The 16,734-nt window shown below is 33.8% G+C and overlaps 1 pseudogene across 1 annotated transcript; it reads right to left on the reverse strand.

Annotated features, from left to right (window-relative positions):
- Positions 1 to 5,140: 5,140 nt before the first annotated feature.
- LOC149158498 (phosphatidylinositol 3,4,5-trisphosphate 3-phosphatase and protein-tyrosine-phosphatase PTEN1-like) lies at positions 5,141 to 16,485 on the reverse strand (annotated as a pseudogene). Its single transcript, XR_016261691.1, has 7 exons — positions 15,888 to 16,485; positions 10,849 to 11,025; positions 7,486 to 7,599; positions 7,211 to 7,396; positions 5,739 to 5,975; positions 5,547 to 5,645; positions 5,141 to 5,357 (listed from the first exon to the last, which is right to left on the reverse strand). The product of XR_016261691.1 is annotated as a phosphatidylinositol 3,4,5-trisphosphate 3-phosphatase and protein-tyrosine-phosphatase PTEN1-like (transcript).
- Between the last annotated feature and the right edge of the window lie 249 nt (positions 16,486 to 16,734).

The following is a 16,734-nucleotide window of genomic DNA, read 5'->3' on the forward strand; positions in this document are numbered from 1 at the left end:
AAAATATAGTGGTTTATATTGAAATATTTAATTCTATAACAAGAAGTTTATATTGAAATATTTAATTCTATAACAAGAACTTTAATTATTATATTTATTTTATTTGTAATTAGTTATTTCATATTGGTTTATTATATTGTCTTAATTCTATTCTAGTTTTGTTCATTCTTGGTGTTGATTAATACTAATTGTTAATACAGTTTTATTTCGTACAAGTTTTTAATTGATCTTGTTAATTTTCTTAAATGAAATTTTTATATAAATTTTGAGTTAGATTATGTGTTTAAATGATAATATAAATAAGTAGTATTAATATTAATTGATATTAATGTTATTACTAGTAAATTTATTTATTTAGTTGTTTAGTCTCTATTAATGTTAATGTTAATATTAGTAATGATCTATGAAACTAATTTCAAATTATTTTATTTTATTTTTTTTATTTTTTAGTTAAATTGTAAATTAATTTTTATTTGAATTTTTAAGATAAAGAAGTGAGGTTTGTTAGTGAGGTGATAGGTCAAGCATGTCCGAGGAAGAGTTGAGCTAGGCAAGGGTGTTCTAAGATGTTAAAGTAGGAATCCAGTTGTCACTTATTTTCCATCCCCTAACTTTATCTATTCATACCAATGAAATCTGTTTTACACAATTACTTATTTTCTATCCCCTAACTTTATCTATTCATACCAATGAAATCTGTCTTACACAATTACTAATCTATCCTGATGATGAGCCACAGTGAGATCTGTCTTACACAATCTGTCTTACACAATCACTGATGATGAGCCACTGTCTTACACAATCACTGATGATGAGTCACGGTGGACGGCTCAAAACGTCAATGCAAACAATTATGAATGCAAGAATTACACATAAATTAGTTTTTTGATTATATATAAATTCAGCATTATAAAAAAATTCTAAAATATTTTGATCGTGCAAAAATTACCCATCAAACTTGTGATTTTAATAAATTCCTACATCAACTTTCCAAACTTCCATATGTATATCATCACAACCTTAATTATGTTTATAACACTGCCTCTCATTGTTTATGTAATTGCATCTCGTCAAAATTCCCAGGAAAACAGTAATAATAATTTCGTAGCCTCTCAAAACTTCATATCGCAGCCTTTACAAAGTTCGAACTGTGGCCTCTTTAAAATTCTAAGCCTTACACCACATTAATATAATGCTGCTAGGCTGTCCATTTATCACGGAACTACTAATCTCGTGCAACGGTCAATTCACGTGGCTTGCGAATCCGCGATGGCACACCATTTGCTAGCCGATCATTGCATTTACAGTTCACCCTTCAAAACGCGTCAGTAATTCATTGCCTTTACAGTTCACCCCTCAAAACGTGTCAGCAATTTATTGTCCTCGGAACCGATAAACATATCAAAGATTTCCTAAACCGGAGATGCGCCAAACTTAGGATTGTAGGTTATCACTAGTGTCGAGAAGCATTAAATTTTTTTAAATGCAAATTTTCCTAATGTAAAATTTGTATTTTGAAAAAATTGAAATTATTATAAATTCAAACGTAAGATTTTAAGATTGGTAAATAATTAAATTATTTTTCAAAAGGTATATTTTACATTTTCTTCGAAATGTAATTTGAAATGCAATTAGGAAAAGTTTAGATGTATGAAAATTTGATTTTTCTAATAAATATTTAAGTTAGGATATTAATTATATTTTATATTAAAAAATATTAAATAAAAATTTTTATGTTAATTTTTAATCATTTGGAACCAACAAGTGTGATTTATCATCACTAATTTATTAAAATATTATTAAAATTTTAATAATTAATTATTATATTTATGGAGCATAAAATAGATGGTGATAATGTGTTTTGTTAAGACATTTTATAGTGAAAAAATCATTTGGCAAAAATCCAACAACCCAATTTTGAAGCCTTAAATGCCCTTGTGTTTCAACTGCTCAAGCCACAGTTTAGTTCTGCTAATCTCAGGTCTCACAATACCGAACCAGATAATAATAATAATAATACATATCTATTTAATGTACATATTAATTTTTTACAGGATTTTGGGCAAAATTGACTACAAAAAATGCTTATAAAAAATCATTTCATCTAATTAGACAACTTGTTTTTTAATTAAATTTAAATATCATAGTCATGAATATAAATCATCATTATTTAAAATATTATAGTTATCCATATGAATCATTTTTATTTTAATTTATAAAGTGAAAATAATCTTAATTTATACCTATATTTAGGTTTTATACATATTTCATATTTTTATTTAAGTATATTTTGATTAATTAAATTTAAACATGAAATTATTATTTTTTGTAAGCTTAGTAATGATAGCTTCTTAATAGCTTCTTAATGATAGCTCTCAATCTTTGTTGATCTCTTATAGTAATCACATCTTGAGGTTTGCAAGGGTAACTTGGTATATCTACCATATGTTCATTGACCCGGTAACTTGGTATATCTACCAACTTCTCACTCCAATGGGGATAGCACAAACCCAAGACTTCCTGTTCAATGAGACTTCATTTCCAAAACCATTTACCAATTAAACTACCTCAAATGAACTTAAACATGAAATTATAAAATACATTATATTTTATTAATCAACTTATTATTAATTTTTAATTTGCACTCTATTATGTTATATTACTCTCTTTATTATTTTCCTTATTATTTTCATTATTTATTATTATTATTTTTTTATTAATCAACTTACTATTATTTTTTCATTATTTCTTCATTTACACACTCTATTATGTTATATTAATCTCTTTATTATTTTCCTTATTATTTTCATTATTTTTCATTATTATTTTTATTATTTGAAATTAAAACCTCGCCACACATCTTATCTAACTCCGCAACATATCTCTACAAAGAAAAACTATATACAATAACCCCACCATTACAACATCTTATCTAACTCCACAACATATCTCCATACCAACACCAAAAAAACTGTACAATAAACCCACCATTACATTAAGATCTGATTTAATTACGTCTGAACCCACAAATCTTCAAAAACAATGTCTATTATCTTGTCAACCAACCAGAACACTATAATAAAAAAGATAGTGTTTGTACAAGGAATTTTCAAGCCCACATGAACTTTGATCGAAGAATTTCCTCTGCAACATGAAGAGAACAGGGAGGGGCTTTCAAACGTCATTTTTTTTTGATAACTTTCATAAGCTATGAAGTCCAACAACTCAATTTGACAGGAAACTCTAAATGCATCTTTCTGCATTTTTGGATCTTGGATTTAAGAATCAACGGTTGTTTTGGATTTGTTTTGGATTCACAATTTCTGGAAAATTGGTATTGTCTAATTATTATATGTTTTAGAATTTTTGTCAAATTATTGATTTTTTGTTGTTTAAAATGTGTTCGAATTATTGATCTTTTGCTATTTAAAATGTGTTCAAATCATTGATTTTTGCTATTTAAAATGTGCCTTTATTCAGCATCTTGAAAAACGCTGAAAGCACTCGAATTGTAGAGAGCTCACAACTCAAACTTGTGATTCCAACAAATCCCTGCTAAAATGCTGAAGGCACTCGAATTGTAGAGAACTCACAACTCAAACTTGTGATTCCAACAAATCCCTGCTGAGTTCTGTGTAAATTCAACCAAAAAATACCCAGAAAAATTCCAAGAAATATAACTCTTCTACAGCCGTATAATAAACCTTCTTTGATAAACTTCTTTGGGAGTCGAAGTGTCAACTTTTGATGTATTTAGAATCATGAGCAAAGCTTTGCTAACATATAATTATATCAGTTCATCTCAAACCTTGGTTTTACATACATACTTTTAATATGTTGCAGGGAATGCAACGAATGCAAATCAACTTGGAAGAAAATCAATATGGCAACTGCCACAAACTAAGCAATTGCGTAAGATGACAGGAATTAATGAAACATCCAATCAAAGCAAGCCCATTCAGCGATGTAGCTAGTCAAGGGGATAAAGTTCACTTAACAAGCGCTGATCAAAATTTAAAAGTGGAGTCCCAAGCCCATCAACTTGGTTGTTGAGGCTTCAACACCAACATCAAGTACCCAAACATTCACATCATTGACAAGGACCACTCCACAAACTACAGGACGGTAAAACAAAATTTATCACATCACCATTACAAATTTCCAATTTCCGGTTTTTTCGTGACCATGACCATGATTACTTACAGAGCATGGAATCTGGACACCCTATCGGTGTGGGTTACAGATTATCCAAGATCATCGTGCCATAAAGTTTTATTTTTCTCCTATTACTCCATGTTTTTCCAAATTTCCACATTTACAAACTTTGACTGCAAATTTCCATTACTTCGGTTGAGAGTAACAATAATGCCTAATATTACACTTGTGAATATGTATCATCGCCTAGCTGGAATTCTGCAATTATGTATCATCGCCTAGCTGGAATTCTGCGATTTTACCTAATGCTTTAAGGATTTCTGGAATCGCAAAAATAAACGGTAGAATCGATTGTCCACTGGAAAATATTGTTACCAAGCATGTTGCCATCTATGCCATTTAAAAAATTTCCCGTTTATATACAATGTTGTTGACAAAAGCCATGGAAAATCTTAGAAATCCCATATTTAGCAAGAAAATTATTTTTACCCCAATTCCCGTGAACTTAATAGTATACATCCTTGGGAGGCTAGTAGAAAGGCCTCCAACTCGTAGCGAAAACTCAGAGAACTTACAAACCATTGTGAGAAAATAGATGACTAAGAAGAATGAAATTACCTTTAAACCTTGAGCATTAACAGCTCAAAATCAAAACCGAAACATCCTTAGCAAAGAATAATATGTAAAACGATAATTGATGGGATCGGATAGGAACAGGAACTGATATTATTTGGAAGGATTTGATCGTTTCTGATATAATAATAATTAAATATCACACAAAAAACACGTATTTACTTTCTGCAAAAGAATATATTCACAGCACTCAATTTTTGTTCATATTAAGGCCAAGTTATTGAAGCTGGCCTTTGAATGTATTTCTTATTTAAATCTGAATTGCACCATACAAGAGAATATACTTCAAAATAGCTGAGAAAATTTTAACTGGAAAGTTAATGCAGGTTAGCAAAAGGGTGCAAATGATACCTTTATTAATTAGAAGAAAACTTAGACTCGTCAATTAAAATGATTACATTAACAGAAGAATTAATATACAAATCAGAATGAATCATCAATGTTACTAATGTTAATAACTAATCGGGATGATGAGGCTCTGAAGGCCCAAATAACAATTCGACGCAGAAGGTAGGTCCAATAATAGATTTTGCTTTCCGCCCTACTTTGTCCAGCTCTCTTCGAGGAAACTGCAAATCATACAAGGAAAAACGGAGTATAGCTTTAGTAATTTTTTTCCCTTACGACAAATGGATAGGATATATAGGAATTGAACATGGGTACAAGTGCTAGGAAAATTTTTAACCTATATTGACAGTCCTGTTATACAATAAAAGCAATGCATATTTAAATCAAAAACAGGGAAAAAGTGCAAGCACCTGTAACTTGTTATTGACTACGAAGGCAGTGTTGAAGCAACAATAGAAAAGCCTGCTGCCACTTTTATCATATAGAATTACTCTTACGTCCCCTGTTACCTGTCAAAGAACACAACATAATTACTAGGATAAGGTCCAAAAACATGCATCTACAAGAGACCCAAATAATAAGTGAAAGATGCTTAATTTTACCGAAAGAGGTTTGTCAAAGTTGTAATCAAGACAAGTTTTCTTGTAAATAATAGGACTTTCGGTACACATTTGCACAACGAAATCAGGTTGTTCACCATCCCCCTTTTTTTCATTGCCGTCGTTGTGCAAGAATGAAAAGTCATACTGGGGACCCGTTGTCCTTTGAATCCTCTTTTGCAATGCTCTGCAATAATTACGAGCCAATTCTACTGCTGGTTGATAAAGTTGCCCTGGTTTCTGCAGCATTTAAAAATATCCAATCAATCAGTTGTCAACTTACAGCTAGCCCAGAATCTCAAAAAGCATCAATGGACAAAACTTGAGCATTTTTGGCATCATATGCACTCAAAACAATTTCATCCAACCATCGCTATTAGACTGTCCTGTCCCTGTTCTGTTCTAGGGTTCTGTTTTTCCTTAGGCACATTGATGACAATTTGTGAGCCTTCTATATGACAGCTCTTGTGGCTCTAGATAGTACAAGCAAAATATCTTCTTTTCAAAAATAGTAAGGCATATTAATAGATATTCACACCATGCCTCTGGCTCTTTGTCTATTGATCACGTACTTTGTCATATGCATTACAAATACTTTAGCTTTTCTCAATTTGAGTAAAAGAAAACCTGAAATTGAAATCATCTAGTATTTCTGCTGCTGCTATTCTGGGGTTAGAACCATCTAAACTCCTAGAAGAAGATAAAGCATCCTGTTAAAAAACATCGAATATCTTCACTCCCTCAGCCAACACTTCAAGAATGAGGATTTAAAAATGTCCCCTATTTCAGGATAAGTATAAAAGAATGTAAATATACCGCAACATAAATATACAAAATATTGGAAAAACTGAAAATTCCAATTGAAGGGAAAAGAGAAAAAAAAAGAACGAGTGCAAAGGAAGAATCGAGGTTAAATATCACTATGATCATAGAAAGCTAAATAAAAACATATTCTGGTGATAAAATGTTATTTCCTACTGAAAAATGCTCTAATATGGAGAGGATATCCTGTATGCCACCTACAATACAGAAAAACAATGTTTCTTTCAAATTTTCTGGTTAAATTGTTACTATTGCTTGCGTGATATCCAGAGAAAATCTTGTAGGAGTTGATTAAGAAACGATGTATGTTACAATTTGAAACAATTTCCAATATTGGTAGCTTGCTGATAGAATACACCTTTTAAACTCAAGATGGAAATGAACTTGCTTGAAAATTATGGAAGCCGCCACAAGACAAGCTAGATGGCAACAATGCACTAGAATGCTCTTGTATTGGGCAAGAGAGTGTTCCATTGTTCCTAGTACATTATTATGCCAGAAAAAGCAATGAAAAAACAAAATGAAATGATTGTTTTACAGCATAAGATTGAATGCCCAATATAAATAGTATCTATATTAAAACTTCTCCAGGTAAATAGCCCTTTTCAGATGGAAGTATAAATCAAAATACTACAAAGAGAAAGAAGTCCCACCTCTCTAATTTCTTGGATGACAAACTTCACAGGTCTAGAATAAAGAGTATCATACAAGCGTATCCTTTGCAGTTCTCGACATTTTGCTGGAGGTAGATGGACCTCGGGAGGAATTGTGCTCTCACTGCAAGAAACAAGTGTCTTACTCCAGTACCAAACATAGCGCCGCTGGCTTGCAATAGTTACCTAACACACAATCAAATAGTAGTTTAAGTCATAAAAGTTCATTGACATAAAGTAAAGTCTGTCATGAAACATTCAGCAATAATGCATACCCCTTCATTGACATGGCTTCGGCGGTCTGCATACAACTGCAATGCCTCCTCAACTGGGGTACCAGTGTATACAAGATATGCACATACCATCAACCCTGTTCGGCCCTTACCTGCCTGTCAGAATATCATAAAATGGGATCACACATCAGACATCAAAATTTTAATGCAGAATGGTAGACATACTTACCAAACACATGACTCAATGACCCACAATAAATGAAATGCCGTAGCAACCAGCACTATTCACCACTGGAATCGTTAGGTTTCAACACTGGTATGGGTATATGAAAGAAAGCTAACTGCACTCACCAACATGATGAGCAATATAAGAATTAGTTACGGTTCATAAATTGTGATTTGGTAAAATTCATCACATTTTTTAAAGTATATTTCATATATATTATATAGTGGACTCAAACAATATATAGTATATACCACAAATTTACAGATGGGCAGGACAAATCATGTATCAAGAAAGGCCCAAAAGGAACCTCCTTAAAATGCAATTATCATGTCACTGTGCATGTCACGAACTGTAAAAATGATCACTTGGTGCAACAATGAAGTCTTACACAGTGGCCACTTTGTGTGAAGAAACCTCACATACTGAGATCCACACATGATCTGCACAAATATCATCACATGAACTACACATGATATATCATCCATTTTAAAACAATGGACTTCACAAGTTAGAGAGTTAAAAATGAGAAGAATTTGGTATCACTCCCTTGCATTATTGACTTATCTATCCCACTTGTAAAGAAAACGGAGAATTGATCAAACTAAATAATACTGCCACTATCAAGGATATCCTTCTCACTTTTCAAAGTTCCACCATTGCCTCACAGTCATCTACATCTGAATTCAGCCCAAGAAAAGACTGAAGACATTCGCTCCAACCATCCCCTTTAATTCAAATGCCAAAAATATTACATATGGGATAGATGTCAGCACTGATACTTTCTGTCAAGAAAATCAGCAAGTTGAACAATAGATAAATGAGTTTCCATCAATCAAGGTCAACTAGCTATAATAGTCAATCGAAACCACAGTTGCAGACTAGTTCAATGCTTAGTCCCAAAACTGTCTAAATCTTTTTCAAATAAATCTGCAAGCTGAAAATCCACACTGTTACCACAAACCTTTTCCTTCTCTAACAAAATAAAAATTAGAATGATGTAATCGATAGTATGTAGTATGCTTTTAACTGTTCTGGCTGGAAATATGTACTATTTGCATCTGTCATCATTAACCTGCTCCATTGAAGTTGAACGGAAGATGTCTCATTTCTCAGTGTTGCATTAAGGTTTAAACTCTAGCTTTCAATCCCCCAGTTGGCTTCTTCCTCCACCTGACATAAAGGAGATCTGTCATGCTTGAGCTCTGTTTTTTCATGACTGGCCTCAGTTCTATGTTGAAATTCAGAGTTACTGTCACAATCAATTTGTGATTTTCCTCTTACCCTGATATTGTAAAACCTTTCTACCACCCTGCCTGTATGGCAAGAAGTTCTAAAATCACAAAGAATAACGAAAAAAGACAAATGAAAACTATGAAACCTCTAATGACATTCAATGAGAGAATATATCATTTGTGGATTCCTTCTGTTATCCAATTCTGGCAAAGTTGCATTTTCTTGCCTCTCTTTTATGAAGCTTCATCTGAAGTTTCCAAATGAAATTGTAAGTTTCCTTCATGCATCACAAAGGAGCCTATCTATAACAATAAGACTGTTGAAATTATGTCTTCCAAACCTCAAACTTGATAATAGGCTGCTCTCAGGCTTGTCCAAGCAAGTTACGGTGAAAAATATTTGTTTGCAGTGCAAATAGCAATCAATGTTCAACCATTATTCAACAAGGATAGACATACTGCCCAAATTTTCAAGCAGCAGGCCATGCAACATTGCAAAAAGTAGACTATCAATCCTTCTCAGGAAACATCCCTTTGATCTGTACAGAAAAAATACCAATGACACTGGAATTACAGAGGAGGTGCAATCTCTAAACTCTCTGCATTGATTGACAGATTGCTACACTTTGAAAGTCAGGCCATAACAGATGGTTAAGCTTCTCTGGGATGATCAAGAAAAGAAATATAAACAACCAATAAAGTTGATTTTAGTTTTCCCATCAGTAAATCTTCTTTTATGATACAAGAACCAGCTCTGAACTTTGAAGTCATTTCTTAGCTTTTAACTCCAACAGGACATTGATCACCAGATTCCCTTTCAAAAATAGGTATTCCCATTTGAATAATAAATCTGTCACCAATGAGCACTAGATGCATATATAGCTCAAAATATGAAGGAAACACCTGAAAAACAAATCAAAGTTCCAATAATTTTGTTCTAATGCTCTCTCTGACTATCCTGCACCAACCTGTAATAATCAAATTTCAATCCTTCATTATTCCACTCAATCCTGAAACTTACTGTTCAATGTGTCCTCTTCAATATCTTGACTTGTAAATAGTGCTCCAAGAGAAGGCCAAGAAATACTGCAAAGTTGCTAAATCGATAGTCTGACAAGAGAATGAAACATTTTAGCAACTTTCTTGGAACCTAGAAACCTCCAAAACAAAGTTGCAGGCAGTTCAAATATATGAGAAAAAGCAACTCCAGCATTCTCTATGATCAAAATAGAATCAGAGACATCACCTTCCAAATCAAAATTTCGAAGATATTTTACAGGAATAAGATAATTCAGCTTTGGAAACCTTTATTGTATGCCTTTTCTTTCATCTATTGATGCTTCAAAATTCAACAAGGTTTGCTGCACTTTAGTTACAACCTAACAGCCATCCAAATAGTGCTCAGAACATGTAGAATAAATCAGCAAAAGACAGAAATTTCACCAATTTTAGCACATCAATATCCCCCAGAAATGCGTAGAAGCCATTAGACACTCTTACTAGAGGCTGATTAAAACCATTACCTTTAACTTTCAATTTCTGAAATTGACTATTTGTTTGTAAAAATAACAAAAACCATTTCCCCTTGTCACATATTGATTGACGCAATTAGCCCAATGCCCAAAACAATTCATTGTGTATTTCAACAAACATTGCTTGTTGCAAACAATACATTTTAAAATGTTATGACTTAGTTGATTAAATTTTAAAATTTATAAGAGTTAAACACAGCTCCATTCTTACAATGAAGAAATGTAAGAATGATTTGCAAACATGGCATAGGGTAAACTGATCAGTGAAGGGAAGAAAACCTAAAACGACAACAAGCCATATTATAAAAGGTTCCTCAAGCTTTTGAGGTCAAGAGGGCAAGCGCTACCTAAAATTACCCTAATGTTTTTTCCACTAGCTATTTGAGTTGAATTTCTATGTAAACTAATCACTCACCATACAGTGGACAACTGCAACATTCTGAGCATCACTTGAAAGCCATGCATGTACACTCTCACAAAATATTTTGATCAATGACAGGGGAGGAACATGGTTGTCATCAAAAGGGATTGCTTCCACTCGACCATCAAAGTACTCAGGATCATAAGTTTCTTCCGCACAAAGATTATAAACCTGCAAAATTACTATCATAGTGAGAAATCATAAACAAAACAATTAGAACAGTAAAGACATCTATCAATACAGATAGATGAGAATGGATTCAGTCCAAAAATGATAAAGCTAAAATATTACATGCACGCATGTCAATCTCATAACTAGCAGGTTCTGCAACACAGTTGCATCTGCCTAAAGTCAGACACACACTACTTCACAGAAAATAAATGCTTCATAAAGGAGAGATCAGTGAATCTCATTCTCAGCATTACTTTTCTAAATTTAATATGCTTTCCTAGTAATATGTTGCTCATGTTCTGCCTATAAACCTGTTCATTTCACAATACAGTTTGCATGTGAGCAAACAAAAACATTTAGAGTGCGCACAATTCAAGAGTCAATGGTCCCAGTAGAAATAAGACAATAAAGAGTTAATTTAACAGTTTGGATTTGGCTACTTCTTAAACAATCAATGTGTAGATAAGAGTTAATTGGTTCCAAAACATCTACCACATTAAAAAACAAATATGTACCAAGTATCCAAAATAACAAATATGCATCTGTGAACCTTCAGCACCTCCAGCCCAGCACAATCAATGACTCTAGGATATTTCCAGTGAATTATTAAGGACCACGAGAAACAAACTGACTTTCTTGTTCCTGTTTCTCCAGACATAATCCATATCAGCATTCCATGTGTAACTGATGGTTTACTAGCATAGATCCATCTTAAGACAGGTGAAAACCTATTGCTACTAAAGAGATCCAGGGTTGAGATGAATAGATGATAATTTTTTAATATAAACTTGGGTTCCTTTTTACTTTTCCTTTCTGACATTAAGATGTTGGATGGTGATTTTCATTTTCTGTTTTCTTATGTGTTAACCACGTATGGAAACAAATATATCTACCAACCTGGACTGTGAGAAAAATCTTGCTCTCTCAGTGCAATGATCCCTAACTCACTGCTTCTACAGAAAGATCTAATTTGTACTTCAAAGTTCATTACCCTTTAAAAAAATAAGTAAGAAATACGGTCAATCCAAACTCCACACTAACAGCTTAAATTCCTTATCATGTCTGCCTCCAGTAAATTTTGCTTCCTTATATAACGTTGCAAACATCGGCAAAGATCCAGAAAACCAAAAAACTCATAAAAATTAAGAGAATATTGATAAAAATCAGCAAACATCAGCAAAATTAAGATACCACCACAAATATCAGCAAACATCGGCTAGGCCAAAATGTCGCAATTTTGCAATTTTTCCATGATAAAATCAGGATTTTCGCAACACATATATACCTGAAGGTAAGCTGCCAATCTAACCCACTAGACATAAATTTAACAAAACTAACTTGATATTCTATAGGCTTCCAAGACTTATCTTCCATATGGCCCTCAATGTTTCATTGATTACAGTGGTTGTTTGGATACCTACACTGATGTTTAATGGCGATAATGGCGACAATCTTCTTTCCCATTTCCTTCCACTTCTTCTTTCCCTCCTTGGAAGTCTCCTGCCAATCTATTTTCTTGGAACCACTTGGCTGTCCTCTCTTCTTGTTGTATATCTAGATTGCACTAATAGCTGCATGCTACAGCCCAAAACGGTATAGATGTGTAACAATTAATGTCCATAATAGGACCACCATAGTCCCAAGAGGACACCATGTCAACTCCCATTACTCGCATATGTGGAGCTAACCATGTAAGTCTATCTAAGAAGATTCTATACGGTCAAGAACCCTAACCCTAACCATAAGTTTGGGCATGCAAAAGCCCTAACCCTAACCCTAGATGGCTATTAGGGCATGTTAAAAATTGAGCCACAACGAAATGCCCATTCTTATTGTAATGATTTATTCTTCCATAGCAAAGCATGGGAGAGGAGTATGATATCAGAGTAGAACAGAGGAAGAAGGCCCTGCAGCCGCAAATCAATTGTAATAGTGTGTATCATAATCCAGTGTAATAGTGTGTAATAGTGTGTAACATGCATTTTAATTTGGGAAGAAAAGAGCAAGGGACAATCCTCATTTTCTTCTTGTGTCTTCTCACATCAGGTTTCCCAAGGTTTGCTCTATTTTTACCACCGTAGCTTCTCTCTTATATTCTCAATTCATTTCAATATTTTGAGTTGTATTCTTCTAATATTACAATTTAGTAACAAGCAATTGTTGCAATTCAATTCAATATTTTGAGTTATTTGCTTCTAATCTTACATCTTAATAATAAGCATTTGCTACATATTAGATTATAACCTCATGGATTTGCAAACCCACAGCAATTTACAGACCCAAAATACTCCAGCAAGGCTAGATTATATGCCACAGTAATCCTGTTAAGTTTTGGTTCATTAAACATCTAATCTTTTAGAGCATCAGAAGAAAAAACTGATATAAAAAGATACTACTCTAAAGGCTAGAAGAAATGGATATGGAGACAAATATAGTATTTATAGACAGGCTCCAAATATCCCCAATATGAAGAAAAAAAAGTTACATATTTGCCGTAATAAAATTTAGTGTACGATCATATCAAAAGTCCCATGTGCTAAGTTCAGGGTTCCTTGGTGAAAAAAATTTGAAAATGCTTTAGGCAAGAAAGAGACTTAAATGACATTCGAAGTTGACCAAAGTCTACTCAAACTGGACTGGACAAGTTGCAGAACACCTTAAATCAATTCTGTGTATCTTAATTCAATCGAGGTTGAGCTTAGGCTGGGTTATTTTGGTATGAAAGGGTCCACAGCTTATTACTTTTAACTTTTTTAACCGATCTTTGCAAATAAGTAATCCTCACGTGTACTGCAATGATGTAGACCAATTACTGCAGATCAGCAACTTCTCTGAGCTATTCCGCTTCCCTTGAAAAGATGTACGGATAACTCTGTTGTTTTAAATGGTTAGTTCCAGCAGATGTTAAGCATGTTCCAGTTCAAAATGCTACAAGATCTGCAATAAAAATTGTTTACTGATGACTTACTGGGTTTACCTGGAATTCCATCTATACTGCTCAATTAAGGCTAAATGACATTTAGTAAATTTACGCTTTGATTAGATGTAGTTAATGCTGGCTCTTCTAAGATACTTACTGCCGTGGTTTTCAGGTTGGTGACTTAGTCAGGGTTATTAAGTTTTTGATTATAGTATTTTGGTTGTTCAGTCAAGTTGACAAATTACAGTCACCTGCAGTTATAAATCCCATCACCAGAATGAGTTGTGTTGTACATGGTATAAATGCTTCACATATGGCTGATTGCATCCATGTGACTATCAGCTATGTCTAATCTCAACTGGAAGCCTGTTCTGTGCATATTATAGGTGCTGGTCTGTTACAAGATTGATTATTAATGTAATTGTTTTTGACAATATCCTTCTAAGCAAACATGCCCTTCTCCATTTTAAGAATATTAATTTACAAGGGGCACTGGTGATTTGAACCTTGGTAGGGTATGAACATTGAAGCACCCCACTTACCAGTGAACCAAGACCCGTTGAATATATATATAGGTGTAAATTTATACGACATATTGATATCTTTTGTTGGAAGTGATTGTAGCAAGATGCCCTGATGGGCAGTGCCACATAATATGGACTTCTGTTCTGTTGTAGGTGCCCAGCACTGAGGGTAACTATTTTTCCTTTGTCAAAATCATTCAAAAATTACACCAGGCCTAAGCTATTTGAAACTCATACCATTGGGGTACGGAAGACCAGATACAAATGGAATCCCCGTGACAGTTTTATATTCTTGTTTAGATAATCTTCGGCGAAATCACATAACCAATCTTTTGTCGACGCGTTTCGAACCAACCAGTGTGGTTCATCGTCAGGACAAGTTGAAGAACCAATCCGGCTTAGCTTGTTTAAATAGAGTGTGCAGAGACTCCAACGGCTAATTTTGACCTAATGACCCTAGTCAAACCACTAATATTCTTGTTACATTAAATTATTATTATTCTTAGAAAATAAATATATTAAAAGAATTCATTTGTTAATTTAAATAAATTTATATGTATAGCTAAAAACAAATAATATATAATATATTATTTTTAGAAATTAGCTAAATCAGGTAACTTATATATTAAAAGAATTCATTAGTTTTATATTCTATCGATCAGTGTTTCGTATATCGTTTTTGGGAATATATCATTGAAGATCGGGAAATAAACTTATCAGACATATCAAGCACGAACTTGGGCCTGAGAAACTCTAAAAGATTGGCAACTTGAAAAATTTGGAAACAACAAAAAAAACTGTTATATATCAAAAATTGACTTGAGATATTTTTGTTAAGCAAGAATGGGTAGGTCTTCGATTTTGGGTTATATGAAAAGTTGATTTGGTGTTATATGGGTCTATCGCTTATTTATTTTTGCAATATTTTTGCAAATTTCTGTTTGGAAGGCGATTTTCTCTTGGTATAAACTTGATGCCTGATGGAATGGAATCTCGATTGAAGAGTGTATCTGAACTTGGAATCAAAGTTTATTTAATTAAGCTTCGAGATATATTTAAAGTCTGAGATACATTTGGAATTTTACTAGTATGCCATCAGGGAATTGTACTTTTTGATTCAAAACCTGATCACTGAATCAAGGGATTGTGAAAAAAGACAATTTAAAAGTCAGTTTGTTTTTTAGAAGATTGGTTCAAACCTGAATGAACATGTATATGAACATGAAGAAAAGCTCTAAATTTTCTTTCAACGACATTTAGGCAATTGCCGGTCATGAATTGCTATAACATCCCCCAGCAAAACGACGATGTCAATCAAGAAGAAACATAAATTATCTCTCCCTCGTCTTAAAACACATTAAGTATTCCAGGCAAAAAAACAGAGATGAGAAGAAAAGAAAGAAAGTTTTTAGTGTGACCTTGTAGTGGGAACCATGCTTGGTGTCGAGGACTCGCTTGACCTGCCAGAGGGGGTTCCTGTAAACGGCCCGAATGTGCTGAGAAGGGAAGGACATTGCCACGAGGCGGTCCGTGATGTACGACATGTCCAGATCGAAGCTCCCCATAATAAATCGTCGCCTTTTCTTGGAGACGAGCGTTCGTATGAAGCGAGCAGCCAAAACAACCTCCAGGAACTTCTCCCGCAGGCCATCGGCCCCTCCCCCCACCTTCGAGAATTCGGTCCCCGTTGTGCCCGCCCTTTCAACACACCCAGCTATTAAATTCTCGGCCTCTTCGCACCGAAAAAGCCTGTCACCTCAAACTTGCTCTTCGCCACTAAAGTAACCATTCCCGGCCTTTCCAGTTCTTGGCTCTTGTCAGAGGATATAGAGCCACTGAAATGATCGTAAGGTCTGCTGCCTGCTGCTTCCATTCCCTTCACAAGGCTCCTATGTTATCATCCATCCTGCCAACAGTATATCTATTGAAATTCCAGGCTATTCCGTGGCTGACTTGGATTCTGTACTATTCTGACTTGAATTTCCCCTGGCATGGCCAGGAAGATCCGCGTGTGTCAAGGACGGAGGCCCTTTTTCCCGTTCTAGATTTGATGAGGATCTACCAAAAAATTTACTTACCAAAAACATATTAATCTTATAGCAAGAAACCCTGGTAGCAAAGTTGTTTTAAAGAGGGCCGGTCGGTTAATTTATTTGACAAGTTTAATTATGTAAAGTAATGTGTGAGATAATGTTTTTTTTAGAATTTCTGTTACATGGAATATGTAAATTATATTTAAGGGTTCGGTAAATTACATTTAAGAGT

The sequence above is a fragment of the Pinus tabuliformis genome, chromosome 5_2 (genome assembly GCF_031772625.1).
Source record: "Pinus tabuliformis cultivar Carrire ecotype Pingquan chromosome 5_2, CPIR1, whole genome shotgun sequence".
NCBI lineage: Eukaryota > Viridiplantae > Streptophyta > Pinopsida > Pinales > Pinaceae > Pinus > Pinus tabuliformis.